General features: G+C 38.9%; 1 protein-coding gene and 1 long non-coding RNA gene across 18 annotated transcripts in view; one reads left to right on the top strand and one right to left on the bottom strand.

The window, feature by feature from the left end:
* The window catches only part of ENOX1 (ecto-NOX disulfide-thiol exchanger 1), a 531,147-nt gene that overhangs the window by 98,573 nt on the left and 409,062 nt on the right, over positions 1–23,512 (top strand). For 13 of the 17 annotated variants that reach the window (XM_079136940.1, XM_079136939.1, XM_079136947.1 and 10 more), the window contains one exon: positions 6,148–6,213. The exons of the other annotated variants lie outside the window; for them this stretch is intronic. The gene's annotated coding sequence lies outside the window, so the exon portion shown is untranslated. The remainder of the gene's footprint in view (positions 1–6,147; positions 6,214–23,512) is intronic. 17 annotated transcript variants of the gene reach the window in all.
* LOC306659438 overlaps positions 6,151–23,512 on the bottom strand; it is a 49,520-nt gene continuing 32,158 nt past the window's right edge. Inside the window, exons 5-6 of the long non-coding RNA XR_013763292.1 lie at positions 13,050–19,173; positions 6,151–11,556 (exon numbers count right to left, since the gene is read on the bottom strand). This is a non-coding gene — a long non-coding RNA (uncharacterized lncRNA). The remainder of the gene's footprint in view (positions 11,557–13,049; positions 19,174–23,512) is intronic.

The following is a 23,512-nucleotide window of genomic DNA, read 5'->3' as shown; positions in this document are numbered from 1 at the left end:
ATACAGACATAGACGTAGGAATAATATCTAGGGATTGCTCAAAAGTAGTGCAGGGGAGGAAAACTGTTTTTCTTACTCCTCCTATGGTGGTGGCCGAGGCCCCTTTAACAAATGACAGCAAGAGAAAACAGAAATTTACTTAAGCTTTACATGGCAAAGGAGGTTCCATAAGGAAATAGACGTATGAATCTGCTAAACTTGTGCATTTTGATGCTAGGCGATGAAGTGGATAGTCTTGGAGTCCACAAGATAGGTTTGATTTGATAAACTGGGGTGGCATTGGGGGGACCTCTGTCAAAGCCAGTGTGTTCAGATTATTCTTGGCATCTCTTGTCTTCGGCGCTTTTCTTTTGCATGTAGGGAGGATACCTCTCACAGGTGGGTCTAAAGATCTGCTTCAGGGGAAGTTAGGAAATCTCCCAAATTTCATGACTTGTTTTGAGGGAGAAGAGTAAGAGAAGGTGGGAAAGACCTTCTTGCCTCTGCTGTTTTCTCAAATGCCAGGGTGCCATATTTGGGGGTGGCATGTCCTAAGCCTCATTAATGGTTACTATCTTTTTCTTTTTCCATTGATGGATTTTAGATATTTGAGCTTGGGTCAGATATAGGTTGAAACACATATGTCCTAGGGCTGTCAAAGTTTTTTCTTCATGGGTTAACTCCTTTTCAGGTAAGTGCATGGCATTTATTTAAACTGGCAACAGTGTTAGAGGCAGTGGTATTACAGGTTAACCAGGAAACTCTAAAGGTTTCTAAGGAGTTAATTTCTGGAGGGGTGATGATTCCAGTCCAATGATATTAATGGTGTTAATGTTATAAAACAAAACAGAACAAAAAACTCTTGATAGTCTTGAACTCAAGCAAATTCCAATTTCTGGAACACTGATGGTGATATAATGAAATAGAATTTTTAAAAATTAAGAGATTCAAAGCAACAAATAACAAATTTCCACTCTGGCTCTGTGGGGTGATTTGCAGTCCCTTTTTTGAGAAACTGCGGACCTGGTCCCTGAACTCAGGTGAATCCATAGAGATGGGGCTTCCTTGGGTTTTTTCAGACACAGCTTGACTCGTCATGCATAGCTCCTTTTCCCTTTATCCAAGGTAGAGTTCCAACCCTGATCCTGGCCTGTTTAGTGAGTCCATTCTGGAAGTTTTTTCTTGCTTGTCCAGGAAATCTTGGTATTTTCTGATGAGGTCCTTACTTCTCACTATGACTCAGAAACCTCTGAAGGAGCATAATTGTGTGACAAGATATTCTGTGATAATGGGGTAGGTACAAGGGATCTTGGGAACAAACAGGAAGATTGACTAATTTGTCCTAGGGCACCATGTTTTCTGAGAACTTTTGTCTGCTTCTTTGATTTTTTTCCCATTTCTTCATTTTCTTCATTTCTTCATTTTATAATGTTAGTTGTCACATCTGACTATTCAGGATCCCTGCCTAAAGCAGCCCCTCTTCTCATTCTAGTGCTTGGAGACAAGTTACATCTGAGATTCTATGTTGACCTTAGGATTAGGTGACAGTGTCAGAAACCTAGGGGAAGTTTTCAAAGTGCCTCAGAGTGTGATGGCATTTTTCCTCCAGCTAGGATTTACCTTGTCTTAGATTTAACTTTGGTTGATTGGTTGTTCAATTAACTCATTTAATCATCAGATATTTGGGGAATATATGCTATATGACAAGGAGCATGTACTATATTGAGGGACTAGGATAAAAAGGTGGTAAACCAGATTTACCTACAGTATTTTACTGATAGCTCATAGGTTGACTGCAAAAGAATGAAATACCCGAAGAAAGCCAAATTGCTTTTATGGAATTCAAAGAATATGTGTGAGGTTGCCAGGTCACAGCCTGCTCCATAAATTCTCCCTAAGTGTATTTGATGTGGGAAGTGGTCTCAGACATTTTCTATATTGCAATAATCTCCTTATATTTATTAAGCTGTAGCTTGTAAGGATTCCTGATAGGGCATTGAATGAGGCTTTTTGTGTGCTGTGTTGTGTATTTGTCAAGAAGCTTTCTGGTAATTCCTGCCTGTGTCATTCATCTGACTTATGCCAGTAATGAAGCATGTTTCAATCATTCCATGAGAGTTTTGGGATCTGCACAAAGAGGGATAAGACTAACGAAAGGATTGGTTTCATGGTGGGTTGGAGGGAATGCACTTGGGGCACTTAGGGAAAACAAGGGAGGGAATGAAACCCTTTGCCTAGTATATTTTACATCTTTATTCCCTTTCAGCAAGGCTACTGAATACTCCAGAGTTGTTCTACCTTTTAAAAAATGCTAAGAAAATGTTAGTTCACTGCAATTTTTTTAGTTGTTCTTTTTAATTATACATGACAATAGGATCCATTTTGACATAATTATAAAAGCATGGAATGTATCTAGTTCTGATTCAGACCCCAGTACCTCTACTTTCCCTTCCCTCTCTCCACAGCCTTCTCCCTTCCCTATATTGATCTTTCTGCCATTTATCCATAGTACTTTTTATATTAATTTCTTGTGGATGTACTCAATGGTGAGATTCATTGTGGTGTATTCATGTATGTACATGGTATAGTTATGTCAGATTCATTCCACTATCTTTCCTTATCCCATCTCCTTCCTTCTCTTCATTCCACTGTGTCTACTCCACTGAATTTCATCCCCCGCACTCCCTTATTGTGAGTTACCTTCCACATATCAGAGAAAACATTTGACCCTTGGTTTTTTGGGATTCACTTATTTCACTTAGCATGATAGTCTCCAAATCCATCCATTTTCTGGCAAATTTCATTAAGTCACTCTTTATTGCTAAGTAATACTCTGTTATGTGTATATTCCACATTTTCTTTATCCATTCATCTGTTGAAGGGCACGTAGGTTTGGCTCCATAGCTTAGCTATTGCGAATTGTGCTGCTGTAAACATGGATTTGGCTGCATCACTGTAGTATGCTGATTTTAAATCCTTTAGATGTATGCTGAGGAGTGAGATAACTGGGTCAAGTCATGGCTCCATTCCTAGTTTTTTGAGGAATCTCCATGCTGCTTACCAGAGTAACTGCACCAATATGCAGTCCCACTGACAATGTATGAGTGTACCCTTTTCCCCACATCCTCACCAACATTTATTGTTACTTGTATTCTTGATAATTTCCATTCTGACAGGAATGTGATGAAAGCTCTGTGTAGTTTTAATTTGCATTTCTCTAATTGGTAGGGATGTTGAACATTTTCATTCGTCTGTATTATATTTCTTCTTTTGAGAAGTGTCTGCTTAATTCTTTTGCCCATTTATTGATTGGTTTTTTTTTTTTAATTTTTCTTTTGGTATTAAGCTTTTTTGAGTTTTTTTTTGTATATCCTTGAAATTAATGCCTTATCCTAGGTGCAGGTTTCTCTCCTAAGGAGTGGGAAGAGATTTTTTTCCCATTGTGTAGGTTCTCTCTTCACACTCTTGTTTGTTTCCTTTGCCATGAGGAAACTTTTTAGTTTCATGTCATTTTGTTTATTGATTTTTTATTTTATTTCTGTGCCTTAAGAGTTTTGTTAAGGAAGTTGGTTCCTGATCCGAAATGTTAGAGTATGAGGCCTTCATTTTCTTCTAGCAGTTTCAGGATTTCTGGTCCAATTCTTAGGTCTTTGATCCACTTTAAGTTGAGTTTTGTGCGGGGTGAGAAATAGGGGTTCAATTTCATTCTTCTACATATGGATTTCCAGTTTTCCCAGCACTGTTTGTTGAAGACAGTATCTCTTCTCCAGTGTATGTTTATGATGCCTTTGTCCAGTATGACATGACTATATTTATGAGGGTATGTCTCTGTATCTTCTATTCTATTCCATTGGTCTTCAACTATACTACAGAGCTGTAATAACAAAAACAGCACAGTTTTGGTGCCCAAACAGGCAGATTACTGCATTTCTTGAAAGCATCTTCCTAAGTGACCTGACATAGATAGGAGAATCTGAGAACTCCAGTATTTTAATGGAACTGTAGAGGGGTCCAGCAATGTCCTGTGGTTTCCAAGCTCTGTGCTTAGGAGGACTGACTCGATGCTAATACGGAGATTCTACTCTGGGAGAGGCAAGAGTACATCAAGGAGGGCAATAAAAATTTAAGAACGTTAGTGAAGAAAAGGGTAAATATGGAAGGGCAGGAAGATGTGGGTGGTCCTTCCTTCTCTCCCTTATCTACTCCTCCTGAGAGTAGAATATGACAAAGCAGGGAAGGAGAGCACTGGATTGGAGATCAGAGGGCACTGGAGGCTGTAAGGGAAAAGGAAAATGAGTCAGAGAAATCACAGGGATAAGTGAGGGGGAAGGAAACAGGATAAAAACTATTTAAATGCAGGAAAAAGAGAGGCACAGAGAGGGGCGTGCACACTTTGGTCACAGTGAGAGCCTTCAATTGCTCCCAGCGGTGCATCTGCCAAATAGCCAGTGTCCCTTGCTGAAGACATTTTCCTGACTTTTGTATTAACTTTAATGTGAGTCTCTTTATGGTCCCTGTATTGCTGGTTGCAGTATCATTGACACTGTGCGTGATCACATAGCCAGTGTGGAGGCACAGTTCTGTTATGCCTGCCCCCTTGGCATGTGCAGCTGACTTCCCGGGCAGTGCTTCTTGCGTTTGATGTTTGCCATTCCTCCTTGTCTACAGGTAGGCAAGTTAAAAGGAAAGTGGAGGGGGGGAGAAGCTTTCTTAAGGACTGCCACGTTTATAGCTCATGAGTACAAATATCCAGAGCAGCTGGAAAAAAGTTCTATAAAATCACAGTCCAGTATTCTTTTTGAAGTAAGGTAGTTGACTTTTTTTCTTTGCTGGTCTGGTTACTTGCCCTAGCTAAGCCAGTGCTGTACCTGTAAGTGGACTGCTTCTTCAAAGATACTTCCTTATCCTTTTTTTCAAGACTTAGCTCAGAAAGCCTTCCCAGTATGCCAGATATGGATTGGGTGCTTTCTAAGTGGACAACAGTGCCCTTCCTTATTCCTGGTTTCCTGTGCAGACCTTTCCATGGCTAAAGCTACTAGCCGTGTTACAATTTGTGTTTGTCTACTTTGGGGTCTTTGCACAGTATTGGTTATTATTGAGATCTTATTTGTAGAACGAATGATATCTGTCATCAATGTCCATGATGCTGCCTTTTGACTATAAAATAAATTCTTCCAGAATTGACTATGTCTTCAGATATCCATTTACAATTAGTCTGCATGTTATGGAAAACGAAAGGGATTTATCCAGTAGTAAGGACTTCTGGAGAGTTTAGTAGAATATTTGTCCCAGATTCACACAGTTATAATGAAAGGAATGTGATTCTAGTAACTTCTAGATTCCAGAGGATGGTCTTGAAGTTTTGAGCAATCTGTTACTTGTGATCCTAGCAACCACAGGCCTGATGTATAGTGCACTTTCAAACCAGGCTTCTCAGACTTTAATGCACTGGTAACCATCTACGAATCTTGTTAAGATGCAGATTATGGTGCATAGGTCTCAGGTGGATTCTCAGACTCTACACTTCAAACTCTTTGATGAGGCTAATGATACTGTCCGTGGACCACACGTGAGTAGCAAGACTTTGAAAGGGTTTCTAGGAAATTAAGTTGGAATTTTTTCTAATTTGAAAATATCTAGGTGTGTTTTATGGTTTTCAGAACAATAGATTTTTCTGAACAAAAATATAAATAGCTAACTCATTTCTACTTGGAAATTTACAAGAATTTCCCCACACTGAAAAATAGTACATCTGATCTTGGTCAGCCCCCAAAATTGCTTTTGAGTGACACTGTGAGTTATACTGCCCTAATTAACTTACAACTTTATTTCTTCAGTCTTTCTTAGATTGGAAGGCTACCCAGTGCTAGCCCCAGTGTAACTACCTTAGCAACAAGGACTACTTTTAAAAAGCAGGAATATTCAATGGAAGATTGATAGTTCAAAGGCTGTGTTTATGATAAGACCTTCACATTTATTGATTGTTACCAGGTTAGCACCATGCAGAGACCTTCTGCAAGGGCATTCAATTGGAATGGCTAGAAATGGAAAGGGCAATGTTCAGCTCAAATTCTGCAAGTGAACCTTGCATCTGCTTACATATGTTCAATCAGCTCTCTGAAATTGATGTTTGAAGTTTCTTCTAACAAGATGGCCTTTATTTTACAGGTCCTTTGCAGCCAGCATGATATCATATTTATAACACATGGAGGAGAGATTGCTCACCATGCTCAGGTAAAGGGATTATGTGCGTGGCACAAATGACAAGCAGGACTAATGGCAGGTTGTCACTGTATCAGAACTGATTGGGCTTAATTATACTACTGACGTAATTCCCTTACTCAGATTATGCCTGTGCTTCAGAGAGCCCCTGGTCGAACATCTCAGTGAACTAGCATGCATTTGGGGAGCATCTGCAAAGTACCGACAACAGGGCCTTTATAAACAAGCAGTAAAGAAATATGACCAATCACATGAAATCTCTTGGCAACTTCTGCAGAGTTAATATGAACAAATACTATTGTTCATCTTTATTCCCTTATCAGAAATCTTTTTCAAATTTATGTAAATATGTGAATACTGAAGGCTTCTAATTAAAGTCTTATCTCTGTCTCCTTATCTGAAGTCATCCCTCTACGTTTCCTTTGCTTTTTCTTTTAAAATAAATGCCTGTCTCACAACTTTGATTTGCTCAAATAGGTCACCATCATTGATTTTCCATTAACTTTTATTGCTTTCTAGTCATCTTTTTAGAGGATTAAACAGTCTCCATTGGGTCAGTCTGCTCCTTTGGAGAGAAACCATCTTTTTCTCTTGATGGCCTTTATAGAACTGATGTAAATGGTGGTGATCAGTGGTCTAGTGAACAAACCTGACTCCATTTATTGAGCCAAAATACCTGTAGATAGACCTACATTGGGACTTCTCTTACCCTTGGCAATTTTGTTATTGGGCTTATTTCTTTTCTGAGCCAATTGGTATTAGTGTCTTCAAACTACTTTAACAATCAGTCTTTTTAATTACAGACTGATTGGCTTAAGTAATAGAAATGTGTTGTCTTACAGTTCTGGAGGCTGGAAGTCCAAAATCAGGGTGTTAGCAGGTTTGCTATTCAGAGCTGTGAGAAGTCTGTTCCAGGCCACCTTCTGGTTGCCTCAGGCATTCCTTGGCTTGTAGATGCCATCTGTTTTTACGTTGCCTTCCCTCTGGTGTGTCTGTCTCTATGTCCAAATTTTCCCGTTTTATAAGAGTACCATTCATATTGGATTGAGGCCCACCATACTGATCTAATCTTAACTCCATCATCTTCATCATTACCCTGTTTCCAAATAAAATCACATTCGCAAGTATTGGAGGTTAGGATGTCAGCATCTTTTGGGGCATACAGCTCAACTAGAATACTGTCTAAGGGAAGGGAATTTATTTCCTCTTGGTAGCCCCTTAAAATCTAGCCTAGTGCTTGCTGCTTAATATTTGTTGAATGTGTGAATGACCAAGAGCACGATAGCCATGGTCACTAATTTGAATAAGCAAAGTGTAGTTACCAGAGGAGGGCAGGCAACATGGTGACGCTTACTGCCCTCAGTGAACTCTTAGTTTCAGGATGATCCAAATTAAGTAACATTATAACAGGGATATGACTTTTCCTTTAAAAATAATAGAAAGTGGGTTTAAAAAAAACAAAAGCCAAACAAACAACACCCGCCACCCAACTCTCTGTAGGAACAGTCCTGCCTTCTCTGCTGGCATCACAGGCTGAACTGCCAATTTACATGAGACCTTTATCAGTACATCAGGATATCTTTCCAGCTAATTCAGTGCCATTTAAATCATACTTAGCTGGCCTATTCTTTCTTTCTGGCTGCATCACTTTGCACTTATTAAATTTAATGTTCTGTTCCCTACCTTCAATCCGTAAGTGCTATCCTGAAACAGATCTGCCCTTGTAGATCTTCTTCTGTTTCTAGGCTTCTTTAGCTCAAAATTATTAGACATTATCTATTGAGGGTTCAGATTTGGGTGTTGATAAAATTTTAAGATACTGATCTCAAGGTAGTACTTAACTGATCTATTCTTTAGAGATGTTATTGGGGAAAACTTCGTGTCCTGTTGGGTTAGCTCATTCTGTCCCTACCAATGGTTACTTCCACAAAAGGATGATCATTTTAATAGCAAGGAGAAGTGACCTGATGAGAGGAGGCAAAGGCCAGGGGCAGATACCCTCCTAGGAATAAGTGGACAGTTCAGGAGCCCTGTGAATTCTGTTAAGCCGCTGGACTAGTGCTGCACAGAGTTGTAACCTGACAGGCCAGCGTCTAGGTGTTGACTGTGGGTCAGGCCCGAGCCTCTTTCAATCCTGTGCTGCAGGCAGGTTGGAAACATTTATGTACAGGCTGCCTCAGCCCCACTGGAGTGTCTGTGCTCCTGGGGTGGGGCTCTAGGCTGTCCCATGGCCAAGTGATAACATTGCCTCTGACAGCACTGGATTTAGAAGACGATGACAGGCAGTAGAACATGAAAATGAAAATAAAAATTCATTTTAGCATTTTCTACACTGACATTAGTCCTAAGAAAATTGGTAAATCAAGCAGCAAGTATTTATGGTGTGTGTGATGCATGTAGGCACGGTTCCACCAAATGCCACGTAAGGATGTATAACTTCATCCTGGTGCCTCCACTGCTTAATTTTCTTTTCCATTTTATTCAAGGACTTACTACTGTCGATTAGAGGCCTTCTATAACTTTCCATTGCACTCTTCTTGTTTGGTTTGTGAGGATGTCCACTGGGCTTCATTAAAATTAAAATCTTAAAATTGTTTTGGTCACACAGTGATCAAATCAGATGATGGTGGGATTGTTCTCCATTGTCTACAGGTGGAGCCCAGTGAGTTTCTGCTAACTGAACTAGCTAGCAAAATACTCCACAGTGGTCACGACTGCAGTGATAAATCTTACTTTAATAATTAAATTATTTCGTGTGTAACTAGTACTTCCCTGTTGTTAAAAATGGAAATAACCCAGGAATCGTACTTGAAGACCTGATCACTGAAAGCTTAACTTATTGTTGTTGCTCAGTCTTTTTTGCCTACCATTTTGCATTTCTTCAGCCTCGCCAATCATAGATTTCTGAGAAGTCAGCTCTAAGACTTTCATGGAACCAGTCATAATGGATTCATTGTCAAACTCTGATTTTAAAAAGTGGGAAATAATTTTTATATTCATCTAGTTAAGAATTAATGTGGTAGGTTTTAAAAATCTCAGAGTGTATTTATGACATTATGGAAAGTATTTAAATTAAACAAATTCTACTTTGAATCAAGATCCTATCAAACTTCCTTAGGAAATTTTTGCAATGAATAAGTTAAAATATGAATCTAAGTGTTTGCTTTCTTTGGTTTCTTCCTCTGTGTCTCTGTGATGATTCATTCTTGGTTTCATTTAAAATCCATGTGTTTATGTTGAGTGATCCTAAGCTGATATAAAATGATGAAGAGGACCAGTGGGCTCCTGATAGGGAGCTCAGGAGCCTGGCATTCTCCTCCATCTTTTGCTGTTTCTACATTTACTTATCACTAAACTCTGTCAAGTTTCTTTCGTACCTTTACTCTCTTTTTCCTTTGTATCTGTGACTCTCCTTTTTTCAGACTTTGCCCCTTTTCCTTTTATTAGTTCATTAATTTGATTATTCATTAGTTTAGGAGCCCTGGGAATTCTGTTAAGCCGCTGGACTAGTGCTGCACAGAGTTGTAACCTGACAGGCCAGCGTTCACTTACTCACATATCGCCCTTCTGCCCTGTGCCTAGAATTGCTGTAAGGAAGATGTCGATTATATTGTAATTTAGGTAGAAGATAGTTATGCAAACATCATCACTCTGATGGAGCTACCTATATACTATATATAACTTCCATGTAGGAAGCAGAGCAACTGAATTGGCTTGAGGGAGTTAAGAGGTGCTTCATAGTGAAGATTGGATTAGAGTGGAGATCGGAAAGAACAGGAAAGAGATTGCTAAGTGGATCAGCAAGGTGGAGAGAGATCATTCCAAGGGAGACAGGGTGGATTGGTAGGGAGGTTTGAGGGAGCAGGGTGTGTTAAGTGGAAGAGGGAGGCGGGACTAGGTAAGGCTCTTTAGGAACATGGAAATCAGGTATTGAAGATCCTTTCATACATTACCAAGCCTTCCTATCTCATGCCTACTCATGCCTACAAACAATGGTTGCTTTCAGTTAATCCTGCACATTGTAAGAAAGGCTGAGTTAAAGAAGTGACTATCTCCTGCCAGACTCTTCCTTTATGACCCTTATTCTGGTCTCACTGCTTCCAAAGGGAAATCAGGCATTTCCCCTCTTTTATTTATACCATTAAATAATTTATGCTACTAGGTTAGCCTGTTTTGCTTCTCGCACACAATTAGCTAGTTTTCTCTCTATTTTCATTTTCAAAATCCTCTCATCCTTCAGGACCTCCCTGAAATTCATAGTCTTTATGAAAATGTCTCTATTCATAAGTGACTTTACCCCTTTGGAACCCCAGGAGTCCTTTCAATGGACTCATAGGTTTCACATGCTTCTTTATATCATGTTATTTTTATAACAGTCTCAGAAGGAGATCCACACATTGAAGGGAAGGGCTGCATATCTTTGTTGTAGACTATCTATGCTGAAAGTGCAGCTTCTCGTGTGTAGTTGATACTGCATTGGCGTTTGTTAAAAGAATGGAGGAAACAGAGTTCCTGCAATTCGTAAGGCCGTAACAGAGATGGAACTGAGGGATTGATTAATTGTCATATGGAAGAGGCAGTGGATAATGTAACATGCAGATGAAACTCGTGGAATAGAAAAATTATCAGTGAAGGATGATGTTAAACAAAAGACAGACATAAGTTAAAAAAAAAAAAAAAGAGGTCCATTTTAATTGAAAATCAGTATAACTACCCTCAGATTTAGGTATGGAAAGAAGACTCTTAGAAAGCCAGTGAGTCACATGTGATTAGCTTTGACAGTGAGTGATGAATGACCCAACAGGTAAAAGCACCTATATTGCATTAAGAGCCTCTGCATCATTATACAAAATGATCTCTGGGAAACGTGATTCAATTTAAGACTTCTCAGTTATAGATCTGGAGACAATCACAAATTCAGAAATATATTTATGAAACTCTGTTGCTACTGAACTCAAAAGACCATAATTCTATTACTTGTGGTTTTGAAAAGGGTAAACATAAGTAACTGGAAAGAGATATTGATTAAAGAAGTAATATGAACAGGAATAATGGAATTAAAGTAATTGAGGCAATATTGGGCCTAATGGACCTTGTTCTCTTAATGCTTTCCTTCTGCTTTTGTATTGAGTTGGTTCTAAAGTCGATTGGACTGTGCACTGCAAGAGAAGGACATGATGGAGGAATTAGTATTGCTGTCTATAAAGAAATCAATCTGTTGTTCTTAAGGAAGAGCATCAATCAGTCTGTGAAGTCAATTAACTAGAATTTTTTACATTTGACTTGTAAAATAATGAAACAAATGATGAGATGAGACTTCATGCCTTGCTCATCATAGATACTCAGTAAGTGTTTCTCGAATGGAAGACCAAAGGATATCATGGATTTAGTTTTAAAACTTTATCAGCATATGTTCTTTTGTTGGTACTAATTTGTCCTGTTCTTTTTACCTGACTGCCCCTATCTACAGTACTGTAAATGTAGGTTGCTCAATTTCATCGATTCTCTCTGAAGTGAATTCTCTCACATTTGTACTGCCAACCAGGCCAGGCCAACTTTGTGTGACCTTGGATCTTTGGATTATTTAGTGTTTTAACTGTTATTCTTTTCCTCTTCTTATTGTTTTACTTTATTTATTTTTGTAATTGGACATTCTGCCTTATGCAACAAGTGTCAGTTTTAATTTTTGAAATACCACGTTGATGACAAAACTCCCTATTCAGAAAACTTCAGTCTTTCCATTTGGTCGACCAAGTTATGGCTCATTGTACTTTGGAGTTCATTCCCTACTGTTCAGGCTTCTGCTACCTATCATACTAACTTCCCCCAGTCCTCACTCAGATCTTACTCTGCCTCTTTATGGTATCATTCTGCTTTTGAATATATACAATGTTCTACTTGGAATCCTTCTACTCATATCTTTATCTGTCCAATTAAATCAGTTCAGCTTCAGGCAATAATTTTTTTTAAATCAAAAGCTGTGTTATAAAGATGGTTACTTCAATGGGATAAATAGTGTTAGGGTCTAGAGAATCTCAGGTGCATAATACCAAAGTTGTTTTCCTGCAGTTATTTCAGTAATAATGTGTCTTCAGTCTCTGTAAATGTATAACTTTAAAACTTGAGCTTCATTACAAAATGCTTTTTACTATATCTCTTTTCATAAGAATGTAGTGAAATCAGGTAAACAATGATTTCTGGATATTAATGATCTACTTATTATGAAAAACAGGATAAAGACACTTAAAGCAGAAGAGCTTTATTATCTTAAACACCAAGAGTCCAAGTGTGCATGAAAGAAATCTTAACCCCAGTTGATCACTGCATCTACTAGGTATTACACCACCTTTGCAAAGAAATATCTGTAACACTTATTTTTTCAAACCTGAGATTTTTTTGTCTCCATTGAGTATCCTCTGAGTATTCCACTCCCTTGCCTGATGGTTTTCTCCCTTTGAATACCCATGTTTAGGTTAATTATCAGCCCCAAATCTTCTTTGCTAGGTCACCTTTTAAGAATTTTTAAAGTCTGTATTGAAATAGGGGCATGCTTTTTATTTCCCACAAAGTTCAGGGTGGGAAATGCACATTACGAGGCAATGAGTTGTACTATGTATCAGAACAGGCAGGTATTAAATCCACTTTCACTCAAATCCTCAAGCTGCTATTTTCCTCACTTCCTCCTGAGCATTGGGTCTTGTCTTAATGTCAAAAACAAAATTGCCAGTGTAAAAGGATGAAGAATGATTGAGAGGTTTCAGGTTAAAGATGAATTCATGTGTTAGTTCCTGACACCTCCTAAAACTCTATTAAAATGACAAATGAGTTTTTTTCCTAAAGGCACATACCTTAAAGAACAGTGAAACATATCCACAGCCATAGACTTGAAGAAGGTAGGATGCAGATGGATGGGTGGTAGCTTACTTAGAAGCCTGAGAAGGTAGAGTTTAAAACTGGCAAGGGAGGAAGGAAGGAGTAGTCCAGTTTGAATTGATGAACTCAGCAAAAGCTCAGGAACAAGAACCTCTTGAAGGAAAGGTAAAGATAGGGTTAAGAGCAGAAGTATTCATTAGAAGTTCAGATCTGCTCTCCAACTTCTGCTCGGAAGATATCAAAGGAAAGCAAAAAGTCTTGAAATCTGGTGGATTATGTTGATTTACCAAACTCCAAAAACCACAGTTCCTTTTGCCTGCTCCTTAGCAGCCAGGTTGAAATCTCACCTGTAGGAGGCTGCAGGAGTCTTCCCAGGGAATCAACCTGAAAATAAAATTCAAGGAGGCTGACATCAGTGTTTCTCAAAGGAATGGTGTAGCCAAAGAATCCTAAAATAAATCCCATATCAACAACACCCCAACTTTTGTGTTGACTTTCTGGTCTCCAGCCCTTAAATATCAACAGAACCAGGGATCTTCAGACATTTCAGGAAATCGTCTATCACACAAGGCTGAAACTAACGGGTGCAAACAGAAACTTTGTAGAAAGAAGAAATCTTTCAGAAAGAAATCATAAGTATTTCCAGAGAACTAAGACAAGATATGGCAATTGTGGGACACAACAGAATTTATAATAATTAGAAGATAAAGTTAAGAAAATTTCCCAGAAAGTAGAATAAAAAGAGAAAGAACAGCACATAATATGAAAAATATAAGAAACTTAGAGGATTTGTTCATGAAGTCCAACATCCAAAAATAGTAATACCAGATGGAGAAAATATGTAAAATACAGGACAGAAAACCATCAAAGGAGTAGGGCAACAAAACTTCCCACCACCAAATATAGAAGTTTCCTAGTCAGAAGAGAAAAACACATCATCACAAAACTTTCCAACTCTATGATGTGCTTCAATAAATGACAGGGTAAATTAATAATAGAGACCCAGGACCCTAGAGCCAGACCCACGATGAGAGGTGAAAAGATTCCCCAAGGTGGAGGTAAAAGAGATACCGGCTGTGCAGTAGCTCTAGTGATCTAAACTGGAGTAGGCAGAGGGACTTAGGAGACTTCAAGACCATGCAGATGGTAGAAGACCTAGTGTGTGTGTATGCTAAGAGGCGATTTTGGAATCTTGGGGAAGCTTTGGGGATAACATGATAAGTACATGGGAAACTAACCTAAACTGAATTTAACATTGAGTAACTCTGGAGGGAGCCACAAATCATGCCAAAAGGGAATGCAATCAGAATGTTACATATTTAGCACTAGTAGTTTCTCCAAAGCTCTCATGATGTAAATGTGGATATTTATTACAAGATAATAGCACAATTCTATGAAGATGGGAACATGGGTCACATACCTAGCACGAAGGAAAACCTAAACCTCATCTTCCTCATTGGAAGGTCAATATACTTAACATTGGAAAATCAAGAAGTCGTCATATCAACATGTTATTTATATCAGTGCATCTCAGATTTGTCTCTAATACATAGGCTAAATAATGCAAAAGCTGAAAACACCTATTTAGAAAATATTATAGATATAAAATTTCCAAATAAAATCTTTTCAAATTTTTGATTAGAAACCTGAACTTGCTTTTATGAATAAATCTTTTAAAATATTGTTTATATACCTGAAGTGGCTAAATATATTCTTGATCAAAATTTTAGTGCTTTTTCTCTTTGAATTCTTATTGGCCACTGCTATGGTTTGGATTTTAAATGTCCCCCAAAGGCTTGGTCCCCAATCTATGGTGCTATTTGAAGTGGTGGAACCTAGTTGAAGGAGGTTAGTTCATTGAGGGGTATGTGTTCTTGAAGGGGATTGGGACCCTGGACCCTTCTTCTGTTTTTGTTTGCTTCCTGGCCACCATGTGGTGACTAGGCTTCCTCTGCTGCTTGTTCCACTGTGCTACCATAGGCTCAGAGTGCCTGGGCTGAGTGATTGTGAAACCACGAACCAACCTAAAGCCATCCTTTCTTTGTGTTTATTATCTCAGATATTATGTTATGGTAACACAAACCTGACTAACACAGTAACATCAAGGTACTGTAGAGGTAGTGATTAAACAAATAAAAATTTAAGCCATTTCAAAAAATTCCAAAGTCTACAACAGTTAAAATTATATTTTTTAAAAATTTAGTAGTTTTAGCCAGGCACAGTCATGCATGCCAGTCATCCCAGTGGCTTGGGAGGCTGAGGCAGAAGGATCACTAGTTCAAAGCCAGCCTCAACAACTTAGTGAGGTCTTAATCAACTTAGTGACACCCTGTCTCTAAATAAAATATAAAAAGGGCTAGGGATGTGCCTCAGTGGTTAAGCACCCTTGAGTTCACTCCCTGGTACAAAAAATCTTAATAGTAGTTTTAGCCTTTTCCTTTGCTAGAAAAATCAAGTTCTCTGACAATTCCAATAGGTTTCAAATCCAATTAGATTTTTTCTTGTGAAAGGATTAAAAATAAAACACGTTAAACTCAAGTGTGTTAGAAATACTGAGGTGCTGCAAGGACTCAAACACATGCTCACAAGTGGGTGGGCATGGCAAACTTTACGACTGCCAAAGCGCATGCTACCAGAATATGGCTAACAAGTGAGCCTGGGTGGGCAGTCTGCCTGTTTATATCCCTAATGCAGTGCTGCGCATCACCTGGACTGGAGGAGTTTGGGGTTATAGTCTACATGATTGACTAGTTTTAACATTGGGGTGAGCAAAGGGAAGGATTATACAAAAGACTGTAATTCAAATGATACAACTGGATCCAATTAAGACTATATTCTTAAAATGGACCACTGGACTTCTGTTTCTCCCAAATGGAAAGAAATATATGATACTGATACAGCCATGATTTGGGAAACTATCCTCTTCTCCCACCTTTCTAGAGTCTTATCTTCAGCCACATGCATCTTATACACCTTGAGCTAGAACACCTGCAGCAACTGCGTGGGCTGCTTCTCACCAGTGCAGTGGAGCTTTCTGCAGAAGCCTGTGGAGCTAGGTGCCCTGATTTCTGTGCCTCTCAGCAGAGCTGTGAGAACCATGCCTACTGGCCTAGGGGCAGCCAATAGCTAGGTAAGAAAAACCTAGAGACGCTAGCTATCCCAGGCCCTACCTGGTTTGTCAAGGCTGAGGCCATCCGTAACCCATAGCATGTTTGAAACCAATTTTTAGCACCGTAATGTAGTAGCAGACCTATCAGTTGGGAAATGCTGACTTTCAGATGAAGAAACAAATTCCAAAATAATTGCTTAAAAATTGAAGGCAGTCACCTCTGTGCCTTGTACTATTTAATAGTCAAGACTACATTATTAATGTTCATTTAAATACAAACTAATTGTTAAAAAATATCTCTCAGGTTTTATTAGGTCTTCTAGACATTTTGCCTTTTGATTGCTTTCAACTGTTTTCATAAGATAAAATGTGAATATATATAATTGTGGAATATGGTCTACTTCTTAAGTATTAAAGACTAGTCACTTTGTGGATTATCTACATGGCATCTTATACCTTAAAGATTAAGATAAAGAAAATAAGAGGAAATCTAAAGATAGCAGACTTCATTTTTTAATAAAGGAACGAAGAGGTTGAAATTAATGAAAAATAGCACTTGTGTTTTGAAACCTCACTTGATTATTTTCCTGCTGTCTCTTTAACCTGCTCCTAGGGAAGTTAGTAATGAGGTTTTAAAAGATGAGTTTGGAAACTGAGAGCCATTCTTCCACCAAATTAGCTGGAAGAAAAGAAAGGCACTTGAGGATCCATAGTGGAGAACCTGCGCCTCTGTGGCAGGGACCAAGAATCTGCACATTATTGGTGCTCTCCATGTTCAAGGCTGGAATTGGAAACATGGCACTTTAATTCACTGCTCAGCTAATGGGCCTGCTGGTTTGCTCTCATTTTTCAGGCTTCTAATATATCTTTAAAACCTTTACAGGGGCTTTATGCTTTTAGCCTGAGGTCTCTATGCTTCACATTTCCCTTTGTTCTTCAGACACTTACATCACCTCACTCTGTTTCATGTTCTGAGAGGTTCAGAATAATATATGGTGTGCACTGAATAATTTGGATGAAGCTTATGACATGTCTTGATGATGTTAAACTACTCAAAGTCCTAGGAAATGGTTCCAGCTTGCATTAGCAGAAGATTAATGCAGGTGAACTTTATAAAGTCTTAATTTTTAAAAAATTTACATTTTTCCATGATGATTGAAAAAACATTGGTATTCTTTCTACCCACATTACTGATTACAATTGCAAATACCTACAAAAAGTGCTCGAATGGCTTCTCACTGTTCCATAAGGATCTGAGTATTATTTTATCCATTTAATGGCTATTAAATATTTAAAAAACTATTTCCAAAAATATATCCTTAACTATATATAACATGTGCATAACTCATAATGGGAAATGTATTCTGATATGCATGCATAATAATACTTGCTTAGATAGGTATTATATTCTAAGAGAATTTGCTAAGAGGAAATTCAAGTTTTTGAGAGGTTTCTTATTTGAGACATCATTATGAGAAAAGGTAAAAATAGGGATGCTTTCATATGAAGTCAAGATAGCAATTATTCAGGTAGTTACTATCATTTTGCTCCAGGATTTTCTGGATGCAAGCCCAAACCTTATGATCTGAATTAGGAATGGTGTAAAAAATGTGATAAGCTAGTCATTTCCGGGGTGGGACCAAGAAAACCAATTGGCCCTTGAACTTTTCCAATGAAAAATGAATAGGTGCCATTTTTTAATGATAAGAGATATATTTTCTGAGTGGAGAATCAAAGGAGAGCAGGAATATACTCTCAGAGAATTAATGGGAGCTGAGGGCTTACCAAAATCTAAGCCCAGGAGAGCAAAGGAGTAGGGAGTGGTATTTGGAAGGAGAGTCAAGGAGGTTAGCTGTTGTATTTGTAGAAATTTAATTTAAGGAGAAACATTTGGAACATTTGGCAATAAGTAACATGATCAAAATGACATTTAGGGAAATGATTCTTGGTTTGGACTGTAAAATAGCTCAGAGAGTAGGAAGATGGCTGGCACATGATAAGAAGGACTGCCAAAGAAGGAGAAGAAGGGTTTGACTTGGTGACAGGATTGATAGAGAAGACAGAGATAGAAGAAGTTACGGCTGGATTGCTGCCTTGGAGCAATCTCTACCAGTCAAAAAAGAAAAAAAGAAAAACTAAAACAAAAGCAATATGTCCAATAGATTATGCAGCAAATATCCAGATGCTTTCTGGAAAAGGTTAGTTCCCTTTCCAGCTCACAAGTTTTGGAACTGAGGCAATGAAACAGTCTGTAAAACCTGTAATCCCAGTGGCTCAGCAGGCTGCGACAGGAAGATCGTGAGTTCAAAGCCAGCCTCAGCAATGGCAATGCACTAAGTGACTCGGAGAGACCCTGTCTCTAAATAAAATACAGAATAAGACTGGGGATGTGGTTTAGTGATCCAGTGCCCCTGAGTTCAATCCCTGGTACCAAAAAAATTTAAAAAAGAAAAAAAAGAAATTTGCTACATTGATAAATCTCTCCTATATGTGCTACCAGTACCTGTTGTTTCACTTGCTCCCAGAAGATCCTCCTGACAACAATAAATAAAGAAGTGTGATAAGAGAGGTCAGGGAAGGAAGCTTTGGTCTGGGAGCATCTGTGCACACACAGGGATGGGATCCTGGTGTGTGGATAAGCATCCATCACCACTGAGGAAGGGGAGGGGCAGAGACTTGAAAGGAAATATGAGCTGCTTCATGGAAAGACCAGGGACAAGAGATGGAGAAGGAATGATTGGGATGGCATTAAACCCATGAAACTGATCTAAACTTGAAATAGGATATTTGCTTCATTAAAGTAGATGAACTGATTCGTGGTTTTGGTTATAAACAGGGCACAGTTCCATCCCTCAAGACTAGAAAATTCACAATTTAAACGTAGCAGGGTGAGTCCCCAAACTGGCATGTCTGAGCATCTATGGAACCACCAGAAAAGTTTCAGATCTTCTTCTGTTGTACAAATACAGTTCATCTTTATCTTCTTAGAGCTGTGAAATATTTAAAATGAGTATTAGGAAGGAAACCTTCAATACAAAGTAAAGGAGTTATTTAAAGATAGAATATATTAATTTTTACCTTGCAATCAAAATCAACCAGTTCTCACCCACCTATCAGAAGTGATTATAATACTGTGCATTTTAAAAATTCTAAACTGGAAATTCCTTTGAATCTGGTTTTCAGTAAGTGCTCACCAGTGAAATAGAATCTATTTGTGTATCATATGCATATATATGTATCAGTTAAGAGATTGGTTGTAGGGAATTGACTCATTTAAATGTGGGATCCATCAAGTTCCAAACTCATGGACTGGCCAGCAGTCTGGGAACTCAGGCAGGAGTTGATATTGTACCCTTGGATCTTAAATCTTCTGGGCAGAATTTCTTCTTTTCCCAGAAACAGTATTTGTTCTTAAGACTTTCAGTTGCTTAGACAAGTCCCATCCACATTATCAAGGGTCATGTCCTTTAGCTAAAGCCAACTGATTATAGATGTTCAAGACATCTAAAAAAGTACTTAGCAACATCTGACCTCTTGTTGGACTCAACCAACAACTGAGCTCACAGTCTAGCCTGTATGATGCAAAGTTTTACCATCACAAATCTCTTATTTATGTAGCAAAAGATCAGAGTCAACTTTATTTGGTCGCATTTCCTCTATGTCAAGATCTTAATAACAAAGATTCTGTGAGGGATTTAGTGGTGGCAGTTTTAGTGGTACTTTTATTTTTCTTTGGAATTATTAAATAAAATAATTTGTTCCAAAACCTGGGCAATGTTACACTTTACCTCTGCCCCACATGGCCCCATGTGGCCTTGTCTGCTTTGCTTGGTGAGTGGGGTCGGCATGTGTTGTGCAGATTTCGATGGAGCTAGAGTATGGACTTCTCAAGTTCTACAGTGAGCCTACTCAGCTGACTGTATGACAGTCACATGGGATGTGGGGAGTTAATATTTTCTGGGAAGAATTTTAATGTTAGAATTTACTGTCTTTTGCACATATAAATTTGAAGGCTTAATGTTATGCTCTTCTGGTTATTTGCATTTAATATGCATGCAAATTCACAATGTATACTATATGCTGAGAACATAATTTATAAATTGGTACTTTCCCTGGTTGTTAGCAATTTTGGCCGCTTTAAAAATTAATACTTTGAAGAAATATATGTTTTCAAATTTATTTGTAGTATCTTTAGTTCCCAGAGAAAAATATGTAGTACATTCTCCACCAGAAAGGTAGACCTCTGCTGTAACATTCTCTTGTGTGTAAAAAAGTCGTGTATAATAGTGAAGGTTAGAATGCTTTTATTTATCTTCCTTATGAATGGGTTTGGATTAGGTGCTGCAGAAGTTTGTTTCTATTAACAATGCTGAGAAATATGTGTTTCTGAAGGATGATTGCAACCTGAAGTATTCTGGTACAATCAGGGGTGAGTCTCTACAGTGGTAAACACACTTGGAGTAACAGAATAGAATATTATACTTCTCAGTGGAAGATCTGTTTACAGCATCATGGAGAGTGAGAACATCCCATAGAGGACTTCTGAAGCCTCTAAGGCTGCCTTTTAGGCTTGTTGTCTTGACAACTAAAAACATAGCCATCCATCCTTTTCCTAGGCAGGGAGTGTCAGTCATCCTTGGTTCCACCATGACCTTTTCCCCTCCCACTTCCAATCTGTTTGGAGGTTCTGCCATGCATCTCCCAAGCAACTTCAGGCTTTCTTTAGCTCAGCACCATGTTTTGCTCTTTTCTCCTGGACCATCAAAACCTCAGCATTGGCTCCTGGCTTCTCAGCTGCTTGACACTTCCATCAGTCCAAAGAAAGGCCACCCAAATATTCCTGTTCAGGGTGAAAGTTAAATCATCTTTTGGCATAGACTCCAGGACACACCATTCTTTTCAGGGTGCAGACATTTGTCCTCCACTTAGGCAGTCTGCTCCTACACACTGTTTGGAATCAGTTCTTAACCATTCTTCTCTCTGAGCTGGACATCTTTCATGACAGTCAGTCTCCTCCACCTTATGAACCCCAAGGACCACTTTACATTCTGTCTCTGAGTTACCTCATCTGTTTTTCAAAACAGCCCTATCTAAGGGGAATTGAGCAAAGGCTCCCAGCTGCCAGCCAGGTTCAGCTGCTGGCACTGTCACTACCAACATTGCCCTGTCACCATGAACCTTGGCTGTGTGGGAATGTACTACTAGTGGCTGAACAAAATGGGCCAATTTCAGCTGCCCTGTGGACACTGACTCAAAACCTAGGTGAAGGACTCCATGTGTACTTTTCAAGCCTGACCAAAGGCACAGGTCCCATCAAGAGTACTTCTGGGCTCTGATCATCACATATTTCCTTGGGGATAGCTGGGTCTGCCAGGGTTAAGAAATAACTTCTACTTCTCACTCTCTTCCCCTCAACAAAGCCAATTAGAGGAATCCCAGTGGTGATAAAATTCAGAGCACCATGGTACAGTTTTCTAATTCGGTTTTGGGCTGAGGAGGCATCAATTACTAATTTGCAGCGATAGGCCTTGACTTTCGGGATGTATGTGAAAATCAACAAAAATCAAAGTGAAGTCTTCTATTAAGATGTTACAACATCAAAAGGGAAACCAAATCTACTACTTCTCCTTTAGACACCATGAATGGTACAGAATCTTACTTTTGAATTTAAATGGCAGTTTTTGATGAACTTGATATGAAGATATTTAATTTTGTGATAATAATGACATCCAGGCAAAATTTTCTGTTTCTCCTCTACTCCTTCCACTTCCCTTTTCACCCCCTTCATTCCTCCTGCCTCTTTTCTACTCCCCTTTCTCTGTCCTCTTTCCCCCTTTCCCTTCTTCCTTTTTTGATAGTAATTGGAGTAGTTAATTAATGTATAAAATATTCTGACTGACTCAGAGATACATTTTTATGACTTGATGGTATCATAGATAACTTCAACCAAAAGGTCCCATGTACTATGGGCAGAGCAGCCTTCTAACTGCCGTAGAATGTTAGGACCCTGGAAGTCACACAATTCGCACAGAGCCCAGGATCCCTAAGTGTGAGAACTTGAGTGTGACTCCCTTTCAGAGTTTAGACACCTACTGATCTCTCCCATGGCTTAGGATTCCCGGAAGAGGCTGGATCAAAGTGAAGTGCCGGGTCCCCAAGAGAAAGCCACAAGTGAAGAAATCTGCCAGAGAGGCCAAACTGAGCCCCATGGTCTGGATGTCCAAGGGAACCCTGGGTCCAGGTACCTCCCCTGATCTAAGAGCTTCCTTTCACCGACCCTACCAACAGCAAACTTCTCACAACAAACCAAGTATACTTTCACATAAATGAGGGTCAAGGGAGAAACCAGGAATGGGAAGCTTAAGGCCCTTGAGACAGTCCAGCCTGTGGCCTTTTTATATAAGGCCCAAAACCAGAAGGTTTTTTTTTTTTTCTTTTTTACTTTTTTGAAGGTTGTATAAACATAACAAATAAATATGTGCTAGAAAGACATATGTGCTCTGCAAAATTTAAAGTATTAACTGACTATTTACAAATGAAGTTTGCAGACTCCTGCAAAAAACTAGTTAGTGATACCAAATGGAAGGATCTTTGTCTTGAAAGAGCAAGGCCCAAGAGTGGAACTGGCTTCCTTGATGACCGAGCAGTGAGTTGGTGTCCCAGATGGAATTATTTGCCTATTCAGTGCTGTCGGTGGTGTCAATGGTGACTTGAGGATGGCAGAGTGACCCAGGTCAGTGAAGCAGAGGAAACACTAGGAGAGCAGGGAGGAAGGCCTGGATTTGAAACTGCCAGCCATGATGGCGCTCAGATAATTCTCAGAGTCAGTTGCTTCAACATAGCTTTATCTGAGGCAGTGTGAGTGGGGAGCTGGGGAATTTTGAGTTTACACTTGTGTAGTTCACAAAGTCTTTCCCATTTTGTAATTGTGAAAACCCTTTGAGGTGGGCAGAATGATTGTTACCATTGACCCCAATTTATAGAGAAAAAAAGAATTGATCCTGGGTCAGGGAAGTGTCTTCTTCAAGGTCATATAGTTATTATATGGTGGAGTTGGAAATCAAATCCAGATATTCTGGCTCCAAAACTTTAGAGGCAGTGAATTCTCACTGCTCAAAGTGTTAACCCTGCACCCTCAACACAGAAGCCTTTCCATTTGATATAGTTTAAGTGTATTTGTAAGTTGATTATGTTCACACATTAAAAAAAACAGGAATGGGTAGGATAGCTACAGCACTGGAACAATGTGGTGTATCTCAGCTTAGTTCCCTTCCCACTCGGAACAAACTGACCATATACAAGAGGTAATTTGCATTCTGGGATTTTTTG

Source organism: Sciurus vulgaris (genome assembly GCF_902686455.1).
Source record: "Sciurus vulgaris genome assembly, chromosome: 4".
In the NCBI taxonomy this organism is placed as follows: domain Eukaryota; kingdom Metazoa; phylum Chordata; class Mammalia; order Rodentia; family Sciuridae; genus Sciurus; species Sciurus vulgaris.
Note: the sequence above shows the minus strand (reverse complement) of the source record. Positions and strands in the feature narration are given on the sequence as shown.